The 14098-nt window shown below is 37.8% G+C and overlaps 1 long non-coding RNA gene across 1 annotated transcript in view; it reads left to right on the forward strand.

Moving 5' to 3' along the window:
* Window positions 1-911: 911 nt before the first annotated feature.
* The window catches only part of LOC140001848 (uncharacterized), a 66843-nt gene continuing 53656 nt past the window's right edge, over window positions 912-14098 (forward strand). Inside the window, exons 1-2 of the long non-coding RNA XR_011807433.1 lie at window positions 912-1022; window positions 2402-2550. This is a non-coding gene — a long non-coding RNA (uncharacterized lncRNA). The remainder of the gene's footprint in view (window positions 1023-2401; window positions 2551-14098) is intronic.

Consider the following 14098-nt stretch of genomic DNA (forward strand, 5'->3'; position numbering starts at 1 on the left):
AAATATATTTGAAACATTCACCCCATTGCTGGCTGGTCAAGTCAGGATGTTTCTATTTTCTTACAGAAATAAGAAAGTACTATTCCTACTCTTTCATCTGATTGTGCTAGATTGACCATTCATTTGTCCTCCATCTGCTTAAATTTACAGGTAGAAGTAGAGTTTGATTTATGAAGATTTTCAGAGAAGGTATAATGCAAAAATATTGTATAGTGAGCCAACCTCTTTCCAAGATGCATAATTATAAGACAATAACTGAGAACATCTCACTAGAATTTGAACTATATCAAGCATAACTGGTGGGAAAACAGATTTCCTTTTTACAGTAAAACTTCCTTTTGCCAATAGGTTTTCTTTCAAAGAGCACATCAACAACTACAAATAATAATAATAATAATAGCATGGGAGTATTGCATTTAGCACCTCTGAACAGCAGTGATGTAGTAGCATTATTAGTAGCAGATGTATAGCAGCATTGCCTCCCATGTCATTCCAAGATTTGCAGGCTCCAGTGCCATGGCAGAGAACCAGAAGCTGCCACGCTCAGGACGGCCCTGCCCTTTGCCTGAGCTTTCTCTGCTTACTTCTCCACCCTGTATCAGTGAGCAGTGTTTTGTGATGTATCCTCAACATTTCATTGGTGTTGCCTTTTGCATTTAAAACCAGTCAGGAATTCTTTAGATATAAACAAAAATACAGTTATCTTTACAGTACTTTGAAAACCTATAGTGGTCTAAAAGAATTATAATTGCATGAAGAAAAATGAATTGATCTAATGTTACAGTAAAAGGACTACCATAGCAATAAGGATCGAGGCCTAAAACACTGGGCAATTAGCAGTCTGTCGACATTAACAAAATTTTTCAGCTGGTCATAAAACCATAAATCCTAAAGTATGATTGGTTCTGTTCCACAGGAAATGTCTTTGGCTAGTTTTCAATATAAACAGGAAAACAGAAAACTGTCTGAAGACTTTGTCCACATAACACACTGCTTTAACTTCTCGTGATTTAAAACATAAGGTAAGCATTAAAATGCCTCACTTCACATGCAAATTTGAGATGACAGTGTAACTAAGGATGAAAATCTGTTTTGTATGTTTCCCAATGGATTATACAGCTGCATATACCCTCCCTCCAATAGGTATTTTTGAACCTTTTAACAGCTATCTAGAGTCCTTGAAACATCTTTCATCTCATTAGTTGCAATGCAAGTAAAGACCTAAGTCATGAGATGAGTTACATCTGAATTTCCAGACTGGCTGATAATTAATGTAGGATTGCTCACTTTGTGGTTATCAGTAATTCTGGAAGTAAGGTCCAGTTGTAGTGTACAGAATTTTCTAAGAAAGAGCTAAACGTACAGTCTGCTTGTTGACTGGCACTTTTCTTGTCACTGCAAACTAGTTAATAAAGCCATTGATTACTTGAAAGACTAGCAGAGCACTAAAAATTCCCTGGTGTTAAAGTAGAAAATATTGAAAAAACAACAGAGAAAAATATTAAATAAAAAGTGTTTATGCCTCACTTGGAATATGCTTTGGGACATTTTATTCATAAGTAAAAAAAAAAAAAAAAGTCTGAGTCTGTCCAGAGTAACAATAAACATCTTAAAAAATATGTATGGAAAGCTTTAGAAGATAGAAGAGAGAAGAGAAAAGGGAAGTCAAAACTGAAGTGGGAATTGGTCAATACTGAAAAAAAATAATTAGATATTTTTTCTTATCACAATTACTGAGAAAGCAGTTAAACTGTCTCTAAAAGAAAAATTAAAAAGATGAATATCTGAAAAAAGGTTCTGACCCTACAAATATGCACATGGCTTAACTTTAAGCATGCCTGTAGTCAGCTGGTTGAAAGCTCAACAAGTGTCTAAAAACTGGTCAAATTTGGCCAAAATTGAAAATAAAAATTAAATGGGACAACTAAAATATATTCAGAGAACTAATAAAATGGATGAAAGAGATTGAGTTGAAGAAAGAGAAGCATTTCTTGAATTTGGAGATAGGAACTTGGCTATGAAACTAGTCCTTTTTTTTCCTTCATACCCTACATTCCTCTCTCCTCTATGTGGTTGATCCAGGCTGCAGCCCCTTTGGGCATGTGATCACTTCTCACCTGTTTGCAAGCATTATTTCAGTTTCTATGTAAGTAACAACAGCTTTACAACAACAGCTTTACAACAACATCTTACCTAGCAGAAAAAAAGTTAAAGGTTTTGACAGGGACTGCATCGGATTCACAGGGAACTAAGGCTATTTCAAGTAGCAACAGCTTCAATACTGTCTATGAAAGAGAGCTATTATTAAAATTAGTACCATAAACATTGCTCCTTCACTTTTTTTGTTGTTGTTCTTGTTCTACCGTATCTCCATATGTCTTTTTATTCTCTCTTTTTAAAGGAAGAAAAGTCTAGTCTGCTATACTGAATAAAGCATAAAACACTCACAGATGGCACACATACAGAGCCTGCATGATAATCCATTTACAGAAAATACCACAGTCACTGCACTTAAATGCCATTTGAAAGAGGAACAAAGTTCACATCACAGTGAGTGTCTTTTTTTCCCTTGCTTTCTTTTTAAGCCACTGACTTAGCTTCTCAGGTATCTGTTGGGTTTTTATCACTCCTTATGCTATCACAGGAGATTCTGTATAGAGATAAGACTAAACTATTTTTAGGTAGTAAGCAGATCTGTACAAAACTCAGTTATTTCATGTTGCAGGGATTCATGAAGTCTTTTGGCTTTTGATTTATTTGATCTCACATACTCAGAGCTATGCTTTGAATTTTATATTCAGATAAATCTAAAAATTCAAGGCAAAATTCAGTTAAAAGTGCCAATACAGTCTTGCCACAGCAGACAGGCTGCATGAAAGTAATTATAACTGATTTCATTTGAATGTGAAAGAAAAAGCACAGCCCAGACCTGGTTCACTATAAAATTTCACCAAGTGTTACCTTAATCTAACACAAAATTTGAGGATTTGGGTCTCCATTGGGCTGAAGATATAATGTGTAATTTTTTGCTAATTTAAAATCTCATGAGTTTTGCATAACTTTAGATTTTATAATGAATATCCTACATGGCTTAAAGTTTAAAATCAGCTAAAACAGTTTTCATAGTTTGTCCTCTTTACAGGTAACCAAATAATTAACATTGCAATCCACATTGTTTACAAAATGAATGATGAAAATTTCATCCTTGTAGAATCGTATTTCCTTCATGCTCTTCATAGAAACCTTCCCTTTTTCCTTCTCCTTCCCCCCTCCCTCATTGTGCTCTCTTCATTTTGTGAGGTCTCCTGTTATATTCTGTCTAAGGTCTGTAGGTTCTTTGTAGAAAGGATCAGAGTTTTGCTACTGTATCACTGCACTGTTTAGCATTAAGAATTCATTGTGAAAGCTTCCCTTGGCTTTTGTACCATAGTACAAATAACAGACCCACCTCTGGAAATACATGATGAGGCTGGACTCACAGGATTCGCCACATTTAAAATAAAAGTATTCAAACTTGAAAAGAATTCCCCATTTCTCTATAGACTTTTGTCCTTGACCAAGATGTGGCAGAAAACCTGTCTTCCACAGCTGTCATAGCTACTTGTTTCTCTTGGTATTGCATTAAATCCAAACTCTGACCCTCAGCATTCAGCCCTTAGAAAAACCCTGAAGAAGCACAATACTGTGCCTGGTTTCTTTAAACAGGGCTTTAAAATAAGTGTCACATTTGCCTTTCAGACACCACTGCTACTCTTTGGTTTTAGCCTCCAGTGAAGTACTCACTGATTTTTTCTCCATGCTTGCTTGCATGTGAGTCAGCCCCATCTACACTAATGCCTTTCCATGTCTCCTCCAGTGCTGCAGCCCTTCCCCACACAACACTCTGCCTCCTCAGAGCAGTAAAGACTGTGTGCAGCTGTTTTGAATGCCAACAAAAACCTTCATTTGGTAGGAGACAGCACACGCTTTCCACCTCTCTGCACAAGCTCAGCAGCAAAGTGACACCAGGGGTCCCAAGTACTTCTCAAATTTACCCTTGGCTTGAGGGAGATGTTTTTAACAGCAGATGCTGGAGCTGAGCAAGCCCAAGTAGACTGCCACAGTAGGGCACTCATTCATAGGGTATGGCGAGTAACAGCAGCAGCTATTAAGTACAATTTTCAGAGCAACCTCCATTTACCAGGTCAGTGCCCCAGCAAATGAATAAAAATAACAGATACGAAGTAAGTGTTTTTGTTTGAAAGGTTGAGCTAATGCTCAACCCACCCTTCTTCCTTTCAGTAGATATTGTCATTTAAGAGGATAATCCAATTTTGCTTTGGAAGGATGCTCTGAACAAAGAATCTTCTGCAGCAGAGCTGCCTGGGAGGCTTTGAGGGTTCAACCAAGTTTGACTCTATGCTGTTCCTGACAAACAATATCCTCTAGCTGCTGCATAGCACATGTAGATTCTCTGCAGCACAGTACCAACTGACTTCTAATGAAAAACAAAAACAAAAACAACAACAACAAAAAAACAACAGCCCAGTCAAGCCTGTATAAACTTTCTGCAATTTATAGAGACAATTTTTCTAGGACCAACAATATTACATTTTTTTTCACAGAAAAACAAGATTACAGAAAACTGTTTGCTCTTGAACAGTAAAAACTTTACAACCATGTATATAAGTACTCAGTATTCATAAAAAAGGAGTCACAATCACTCCTCAGAAAGTCTGTAATCAATTTTTTTCAACCTGTAAAGATGCACTGGTCATCTGCTTCATTTATTCTGCTGTAAACTCTTTCTGTTCAACAAACACTGCCATATGGAGCCTCATAAAATACATGTATGTAGAGAAATCTAGGCTAATATCAAAGCCGTGAACCTCTATTACTTTAAAAAAAAAAAAAATAGAAATAGTGTGCTAGATATTTTGGAGATAAAATTAAAAATAAAGTAGCCAATCCTTTGAACGTGTGATAATGCGTCACTTTAACCTTGTGCTAATAGAAATACCAGCCTTTCAGCTTCTACTCTTTGTACAAGGAAAACATTCATGGAAAGAGGTCCATTTTTCTTTCTGCATGACTTAGTAGTCCTCTTGTTTTTAAAGAAATTTGAGGAAAAGCACCTGCAATAAAGTCTAAATATCAGGTGTCATATAATAGATAATATTGTTGCCTTCACCACATTCTATCTATGTATTTATATTTGGAAAGCTGATCTCTTTATGTGTTTTGATTGCTGTAGGTCTAAGTAAAAAAAAAAAAAAAACCCTCTGCTGAAGCCTCTGTATTCTGCATCTAGCTGAAGATAACCATGGTTACAATGCCAAGTGCTAAGCATGAAATTGCAGGCTTTAGATGCAGCAAAAATGATATATTGGCTCTCCACATACACAGACACATCTGCACCAGATCTCGTATTGTGTACTAAGAACAGACTGTTTACAAGATAAGGTGACTGACATTCTTAATTACAGATGCATATCTCCAGATAAAAGAAGATTATTATTTGCATAACCTGATTGCTTACTAGAATATTATACAGTGTCAGAGCTAATAAAAAGGTTTTGATAACTTTGAGACCAAGAGGTAATCCTTCTTTTGTTTCATTTTTGTGGAAAACATATGTAGTCTCCTGGTCTTTATATTCATACATAATTGTATATATACTGGATACACACATTCACACATACATACCCACACTGAGAAAGAAGAAAGTGTAAGACAGATTCAGAATTAGAGCTCAAAATAGAAAGGATTCTCAGAATTTTTCTCATCACTAACAAGAAAGCAACTGTCACTGTCACCTAATTTAACACAGATTTGTTATCCTATCACTTTAGGATAGGATTAATCCTATCCTAAATCAAATCAAATTAACCTACCACTCAAATCAACCTGTTGTACGTAACAAATAAAACAAAATTTAAAAAGGAGTACAGAGATAGGACCAGAATAGTTTTAGATTCTTTAACCTAATTCTTTCCTGTAGCATTTTGCTAATAAGATACACAGTGAAATTACATCACTCATGCATTATTTAATAACATGCCCTCTGGAATTTGTACAGCTTGAGCTTAGATGACTCATAAGCTTGAAATCAGGGCAGCTCTAGGCAATTTAGGTTTCAGGACATAGAGCAACAGCATACATATTTTTCTACATCTATTACTTTTCAATAAATAGAAACTATTATTTTTTTTAAATGATCTGGGGAAATGAACATGTCCTTGGAATGACAGTTGCAGAAAAGTGATCTGGGTGTGATGACTGATTTTCTACGCCTAGATGTGGTGTTCAGGTAAATTCCTGAAAGACAGATGCAGAAATCTTCACATTGGTAAAAATTACTATGATTTAAAGAAAGAAAAATCTTGCCCAACCAGGCAAGAAAATAGCAATGTCAAATGTGTACTTGTTTACGAAGTGTCAGAAGTTCACTTATTAGTAGGTCCTATCATCCAAGCATAGATGTGTCAACATAATGCTACCAGTAGCTATTGGACAAACAGCAGCAAGTTTCCTACCATTACAAGGCTTTATGCAGCTGTTTTACTGCTAGGTACGTTCTCCACGGCAAGCCTGAATGTTTTATCAACTAAGCTAACTATGAAGGACACATCTGAAGTAAATGGTAAAATTAGATTTCCCCAGCTGGCAGTCTTTAATTCTGGAATCTAACAAAATGATGGTAAAATGCAGCATAACATTCAGATAACATTCAGAGCAAGCCTGTCTCGTAATCATATCTGAAATGATTCACCCACAAGCAGGAGGGCAGTGACACTTGGATAAAGTTAAAAAAATATATAAAAATAATTTTAAAAATGAAAAAAAAAAAAAAAAAAAAAAAAAACACTACATGTTGCCCTTGTTTTATTTAGTGTTCATAGCACTTTTTAGGGCCATGCTTACTTTCCACAAAGTAGCCTGAAAAAGGTGGTCGATCCTCTGCAAGGGAATTTCTTTCTCGTAGTTCTGGTCTTTGGCAAATAGTCCTCAAAAAAATGTCCAAATACAGGCTGCCAGCAACTGCAAAGGGCAGAGGCCCTCACACAAGCAGGGCCAAGCTCTGTGGGGCGCACCATCTCTCTGCTGTTCAGAGCAGATGGGGTAACTGTGCTTCCCTCCATTAGCTATGATCCATGTTCACTTGGAGCTGTAGGGGGCGACAACGAAAACCTAAGAAAAGGGTTTGACTGGTTGTTCACCCTGCTCAGCTGAGACAGTTTGTCCTTCAGTTGTGCCTTGATATCAACTGTAGTAGGGCACAACATTATAATAGATATATACATGCATTTCTAATATTGACAAATGCATGCATAACCATACACATTAAGCAAACACAAGACGTAGAAAAAAAAGTCCTCTCCAGTGATTTTATGTTTACTTACTAAAAGAGAAATCTTATCGTTTATGACCTTTGCTTAACAAGATAACCAAAGAAGTTAGGTCTTGACTGGGGCAGAGGGGAGACTTGGCCAGGGACAAGACACTGTGATACAGCCATTCCCTTGTTTAGTGCTTCTTTAATGAGGCAGTGTTAAAATTCAGCTTATTTTCCCTTATAAAGTTAATTAAATTCATTGTCTTCTTAAACTCTCATCACTTCACTATGTCAGCATTGACTTTGTCTTTATTATAATAAAACCAATGGGACTCTATCCTGTCATTTGTTTGTGTTAGGATAGCTCATCCTATTTACCTGTTCTGACAGTTTTTCTGGCAGACTGTTCTTCCAGAGTTTATCCATCCAGTTGGACATTTGTACAGGGTCCAGCTCTCTCACTGAATTGTCATTGCCTTGAGGCGTTACCGCAGCATAAACTATACATAACCATTCATCCTCGTCAAGGCCAATGGGTGACTGCAAATACAAAATCAATATGACAAACAAAGAAGTAGCAGTGCAGAGTAAAGCCACAAAGATATATGTAAATGCTTGCCAGACGCTTAAACATCAATGAGGTACTATCTTGTGAGACACTGAAGTTGTGTGTACTTAGGATGACAGAAAACTAAACTCCAGAGCACTAGAAACCCAAGAGTACTAGCAAATCCAAAAGAAATACTTAGAATAAAATGTGCAAGTTAAATGAAATAAATTGCCATGTTACTCTGAGCTGTGTTTGTGGAAAGAAATACATACGCTTTCAGAATTTTAGATACACCCTTAAAAAGATCTGCTTTTCCTATAGTTTTACCTCCCCAGATATATATATATATAAATTACAAAAGTAAAACAAAAACAACAAACAAGAACTGTTTCTATCCTCTCATTCTTTCTAGCCTAGCCTAACCCCAACACCAAGTATCAACCAGGATTTACACTGTACCACAACCCTTCCCAAAGACTGCAATAGCACAGTGAGATCATAAAGGAGAATATATGAGCTCTTCATGTAATTGTCACTAAGGAAGACACATTTCTGACAGAGGTAGAGGAAGTGAAGACAGTTCTTTAAACCCTTTCTGGAAGTACTGCCTTAGGCCTGTCAGATGCAAGCTGCAGGCAGGCAGGATTTGTTGCATGCAGTGTGGAGGTTAGGACTACATTCAGGAAAGAACATATTATCATTTGTCTTCTTTCAGTCCATCTCCTGTAGCCATAGTTTCTGTTCTGGTGACTCTCAGATATCTTTCTTGACTTCTCAAAGCCATTTTATGATGAGATTACTAGTCAGACTCCCAGTAACCCAGGAGTAAGGTTTTTCACAAGGAAATTCATACATTCGTACATTACTTTTCTCTTAATAGAGAAGAAAACACCTCTATTATTTAACAGGATGCAGTGTCTGCAAGTAGAAGTTTACCCAACATTTTCTTTTGCTGAGTACCTCAGTATCCAAGCTCTGCCATTACCTGTTCCCACAGGCCCAGAATCCCAACATCACTAACAAAGGCCTAGGAACGTGAGTAGGAAATCTGTGGGATTCAGAGCCATCTTTGAAGGGAAACCATTTGTTAGGATCATCTATAGCTTGCTTTCAGGAATGGTACTTTAAAGGAGCATATTATAATAAAAATGTCTCAGGGAAACTCGAAACTTAGCAACTCCATGGTGATATGTGGTGGTGTGTTCCCCCTGCCCCACCTTCAGTCTGTTGCCTTGCTCAAACACTGGCCATTGCACCCAAGGCCTTGCTCAGGCAGATAGTGGAATCATGGAATATCCTGAGTTGGAAGGGACCTACAGAGATCATCAAGTCCAACTCCTGGCTCCACACAGGACCACTCAAAAATCAAACCACGTCTTACCAGCATACTGGCTAAACTGAGACATTGCTCAGGCAGATAGTGACTGCAATATCAGCTCAAATTAGGTTCTGGAGAAACAGACATCTTGCTCAGCACCTGAAAGCCAATAGAGCTTGCAGCAAAAAGTAATATGACCATTAGGCCATCCTCTTATCCCATAAATAACTAGCAGTTCAAGAGCCCTCGGAGCTACCAGGATCTCCCCTTGAGTAGGGACACCTCTCAAGGTCATGCCTGCTGCAGAAAACCCCTACTGTTCACAAGAGATTCCTTGCCAGAACAGAACCTTGGTAAGTGGTTAATAGCTTGCTAAAACATGTAAGCTTCACTGGGATTGTATCTTAGATCAATTGCAACTACCTGAAAGGAAGGCGTGGGGAGCTGGGGGTCAGCCTCTTCTCGCAGATACCTAGTAATAGGACTAGAGGGAATGGCCTTAAGGTGCAGCAGGGGATGTTTAGGTTGGAAATTAGGAGATATTTCTTCTCAGAAAGAGTAGTCAGGCATTGGAATGGGTTGCCCAGGGAGATGGTGGAGTCACCATCCCTGGGGGAGTTTAAGGAAAGGTTGGACATGGTGCTTAGGGACATTGTTTAATAACATTGGTAGTAGGGTGATGGTCGAACCAGATGATCTTGGAGGTCTTTTCCAACCCTAATTATTCTATGCTATAAACCTTTAGACATAAACCACTGACTTTGGGACTAGGAGTGATTGAGCTGCACGTAAGCTCCTTACGTCTTTAGTTTAGGAGTTTAAAAAGCAAGGGGGTCTACTCTGAACCCCATGACTCAATGGGAGCTTCTCCCTGACACATTTTACTTACCCTGTCCTCTATGCAATAAATAAACAAGTGTACCTTGCCATCTCAAATCTTGTTAAGTCACTATCTTGTTTACAATTAACCTTTGTTAGATCGCTATATAATACCAATAAATACATGGATGCTTCTCTCTTACAAGTGAAGTGTATAATTTCATATGCAATGTGCCAAATTATACCTTTCTTGGCATTTTTAAGTGAGATAAACACAGAGTCATTAGTACCACATCCTCTTCTTCTTCCCTTTTTCTCTTCCCTTGACTGTCTTCCTTTACTACCTCCACATCCTTTACCTCCTTGGGGTAACCTGACCCCAAGTAGGCCTAAAATTTAGCTCTATTGTATCTTTTGTGTGACATATCTTAAAAGTCCTATCTGCCTCTTGTAAGCAGCGAATTCCTTCCTTATACATGTATGTAGCCACCTTACTCCTTTTCCAAATTCTTGATCATCACATTTCCTCTTTCCAGACTGCATCTTAAGACTCCAGAAAAGGCCTAAGCAACAGAGGATATCCCTTTTCCTCCAGTCTGTGTCATGTTCTTCACTTGTAAGCTCCAGACCACTTCTTAGCTCTGCTTTGCTCTGCTCCTATCTCTTTCTCACTGGAGTTTGTTACAGCACTGTATGAGCTGCAGTATCTGCCCCTTCTACATATGCAGTTAGGCTGAGACTTAACTCTTTCATGTGCAACTATGAATTACAAGCCTGAGATTAAAAATAATGAATACATAAATAAAATAAAATAAAATAAAATAAAATAAAATAAAATAAAATAAAATAAAATAAAATAAAATAAATAAAATAAAATAAAATAAAATAAAATAAAATAAAATAAAATAAAATAAAATAAAATAGGTTTTCTAGTGTGATATAATGGATAATGGATAATGGATACAAAGAGGCTAGAATCATAGATTATCCTGAATTGGAAGGGACTCACAAGGGTCATGCATCAAGTCCAACTCCTGGGTCCACACAGGACCACACAAAAATCAAGCCATGTGTCTGAAAGCATTGTCCAAACACTTCTTGAACTCCTACAGGCTTGGTGCTGTGCCCACTTCCCTGGGGACCCTGTTCCAGTGCCCAAACAGGCCCTTGGTGAAATCCTAACACCCAGTCCGAACCGGAACCTGCCCTGTCACAGCTCCATGCTGATCCCTCAGGTTCTATCAGTGGTCATCAGAGAGCAGAGCTCAGTGCCTGCCCCTCTGTTCCCCTTCATGAGGCAGTTGCAGGCCACCATGAGCCCCCCCCCTCAGCCTCCTCTGCTGTGGGCTGAACAAGCCAAGTGACCTCAGCCACCTTTCATACACCTCCCCCTCTCAACCCTTCACCATCTTCGTAGCCCTCCTTTGGACACTATCTAGTAGTTTTATGTCCTTCTTATATTGTTGTGCCCAAAACTACACATAGCACTTGAGGTGAGGCTGCACCAGAGCATAGCAGGATGATCATTTCCCCCAGCCAGACAGTAGCTGTGCCTGATGAACACCAGGGTACAGTTAGCCCTTTTAGCTGCCAGGGCACACTGTGGACTCATATTCAACTTACTATCAACCAGAACTTCAGATCTGTTTCTACAAGGCTGATCTCCAGCCACTCACCCCTCAATCTGTACATAGATGCAGTGTTGCCCTTATCCCAGGTGCAGAATCCATCATTTGCTCTTGTTAAATTTCATACAGCTGGTGATTGCCCAGACCTCTCATTTGTCAAGATCTCTCTGCAAGGCCTCTGTACCCTCAGGGGGATTCCACAGCTCTTCCTAGTTTAGTATCATTTTCAAACTTACTTATGCATTCAAGTCATGTGTCCAAGTCATTCATGAAAACATGAAAGAGAACTGGCTCTAAAAATCTGTGTCTGGCTTCTTGCTGTGGCAGGTAAAGATACAGACTACAGGTTACAGGAACAATATCATACCTTGTTTTTCCGGTCAGCACCTACACTGGATACATATGCTCAACCTCAATGGGCAGAGAGAAAGCAGACAGGGAGGGAAACCTAGGAAGATTGTCTGAAATGCATGAGTGATATTTTGGAATAAGAATGTATTCCTTCTAACAATTAGAATTTTTAAACCATTCTATTGGACCACTACTTTGTGGTTTTGGCCTGTCTTTTTTTTTTCCTTCTCTATATGTTTCATCCCTAAAACTCACTGGCAATTATAATAAGATCTATTTATTTTTCAAATTTTCTTTGCACCAAATTCCAGGCATGCATTGAACAAAGGATTTCTGGACAAGTACATAACAAAATTATAGTTCCTGTCTTCAGAACTCAATCATCAGATTGAAAGAAAAAAGCCAATAGATACCAAAAAAATACATCTGTTGTCAACATTGTAAGCAAAAGCCTTATCATAGAAACTGAAATATTTCTTAACTGTTTTTCAGTGCAGGTGTCATTTAAAGAGACATTTAAATGAGAACTTCTTTACTTACATTTATAAGGAGCTTTTTCAAATGACAAGTAAAATAAGAGAGAGCAGAAAAATGTTTGTCTGAAAACATAACTAGTCAATGACAGTAGCTGATTTCCTAGGCCACTGAAAAGTAGAAGCTGACCTCTCAGTACCACCTAGGAGAAGATAGATTGAATGTGTATAGCACATGAATGCATTCAGATTTGAGGATTCATGTCACATCCAGCAGCTACCATCAAAGCTTTCCTCTTCGGCTTTGCCTGTATACTTGATTATTTATAGTGCTGTATCTGTTTAAATTAGACTGTTAGCTTCTGCATATCCTTCCACATGTTTGCAAAGCTTTATGGGCACTTTTAATACCATATAAATTATAAATAATAATAAAATAGCAGGGTGTTTAATTTTTTATCACTGTAAATGCTTCCTTCAGGTTGTATTATGAGTATCTCTGTTCCACAATGCTTAATCCTGATTGTATAGGAAATCAATAAATAAAAATATCACCTGGAATCACTTTCAGTTGAAAAAGTTATCAACGTGATTAAGAGCAGTAAACTGAAATCTTTTGGCTTTCAGGACCCTAAGTTCTGTTTCTTAAAAACAACTATCTTTCTACAGAAAACAGACCAAACCAAAACAACAATAAAATCTCCTTTCTTAATTCCAGCTACACGTATATATCTTTGTGACAAAAAGCAGCAAGCTGGAAAAGTAATTATTCCTTTATTGAAGGAAGAAATTGTTTGGTTTTCTTTGTCTTCAATAATTATTCTCCATTTGTGTAATGTTCTGTTGCAAATTTGCCCAGAGAAATTTTAGATGCCTCATCCCTGGAGGTTCAAGACCAGGCTGGATGAGGCCTTGAGCAACCTGACCTAGTGGGTGACATCCCTGCCCATGGCAGGAGTTTTGAAACTAGACCATCTTTAAGGTCTCTTCCAACGCAAGCCATTCTATGATTCTATGAAATTTCCCTTCGTAACAATCTGGATTGACATTTTAACACTCTTAACACTCTTAAATGACATGATTTCCATGATTACCATTTTTGATTTATGTGAATAAAGTTGTACCATTTTCTATATTTCCATTGCTTAAGGTCCATTTTTTCCTATTGACTTTTCAACAAAGATCAGAATTCATTGTAACAGAGCTTTTGGCTTCGATTGGTGGTAGTCTATGGCCAAGCGCCAGGTATATATCTTAGTAGAAAGGAGATGAGCAAATTTATTGCTTCTTCATTGTCAGCTCCATGCTCTGGAACTTCACAATCTCTACTGTTAAACCAGTGTGTCCTGGAAAAAAAAGATAAAAAATAAAAATAAAAAAGGATTGTTTCATTAAATGAATCAGGACCATTTTGAGTAAGAGGCTACGACAAAGGCAAGACATTTTTCCTGCCGTCTCCTCAAATGTGAGATTTCAGTTGCACAATCCCATTCTGCACCTTTCCCTGTGTATACTCAATCCACTTTTCAATTTCCTCCAGGAAAGCTCAAAAGAATGTAGAGTCCTCTTTTACATTTTGATGAATTAGAGAAATACTGGAAACATTATGTTAAGTCAGCATGCACCACACAAGGTGTTTAAGTA

Source organism: Anas platyrhynchos, chromosome 2 (genome assembly GCF_047663525.1).
Source record: "Anas platyrhynchos isolate ZD024472 breed Pekin duck chromosome 2, IASCAAS_PekinDuck_T2T, whole genome shotgun sequence".
Classification (NCBI taxonomy): Eukaryota; Metazoa; Chordata; class Aves; order Anseriformes; family Anatidae; genus Anas; species Anas platyrhynchos.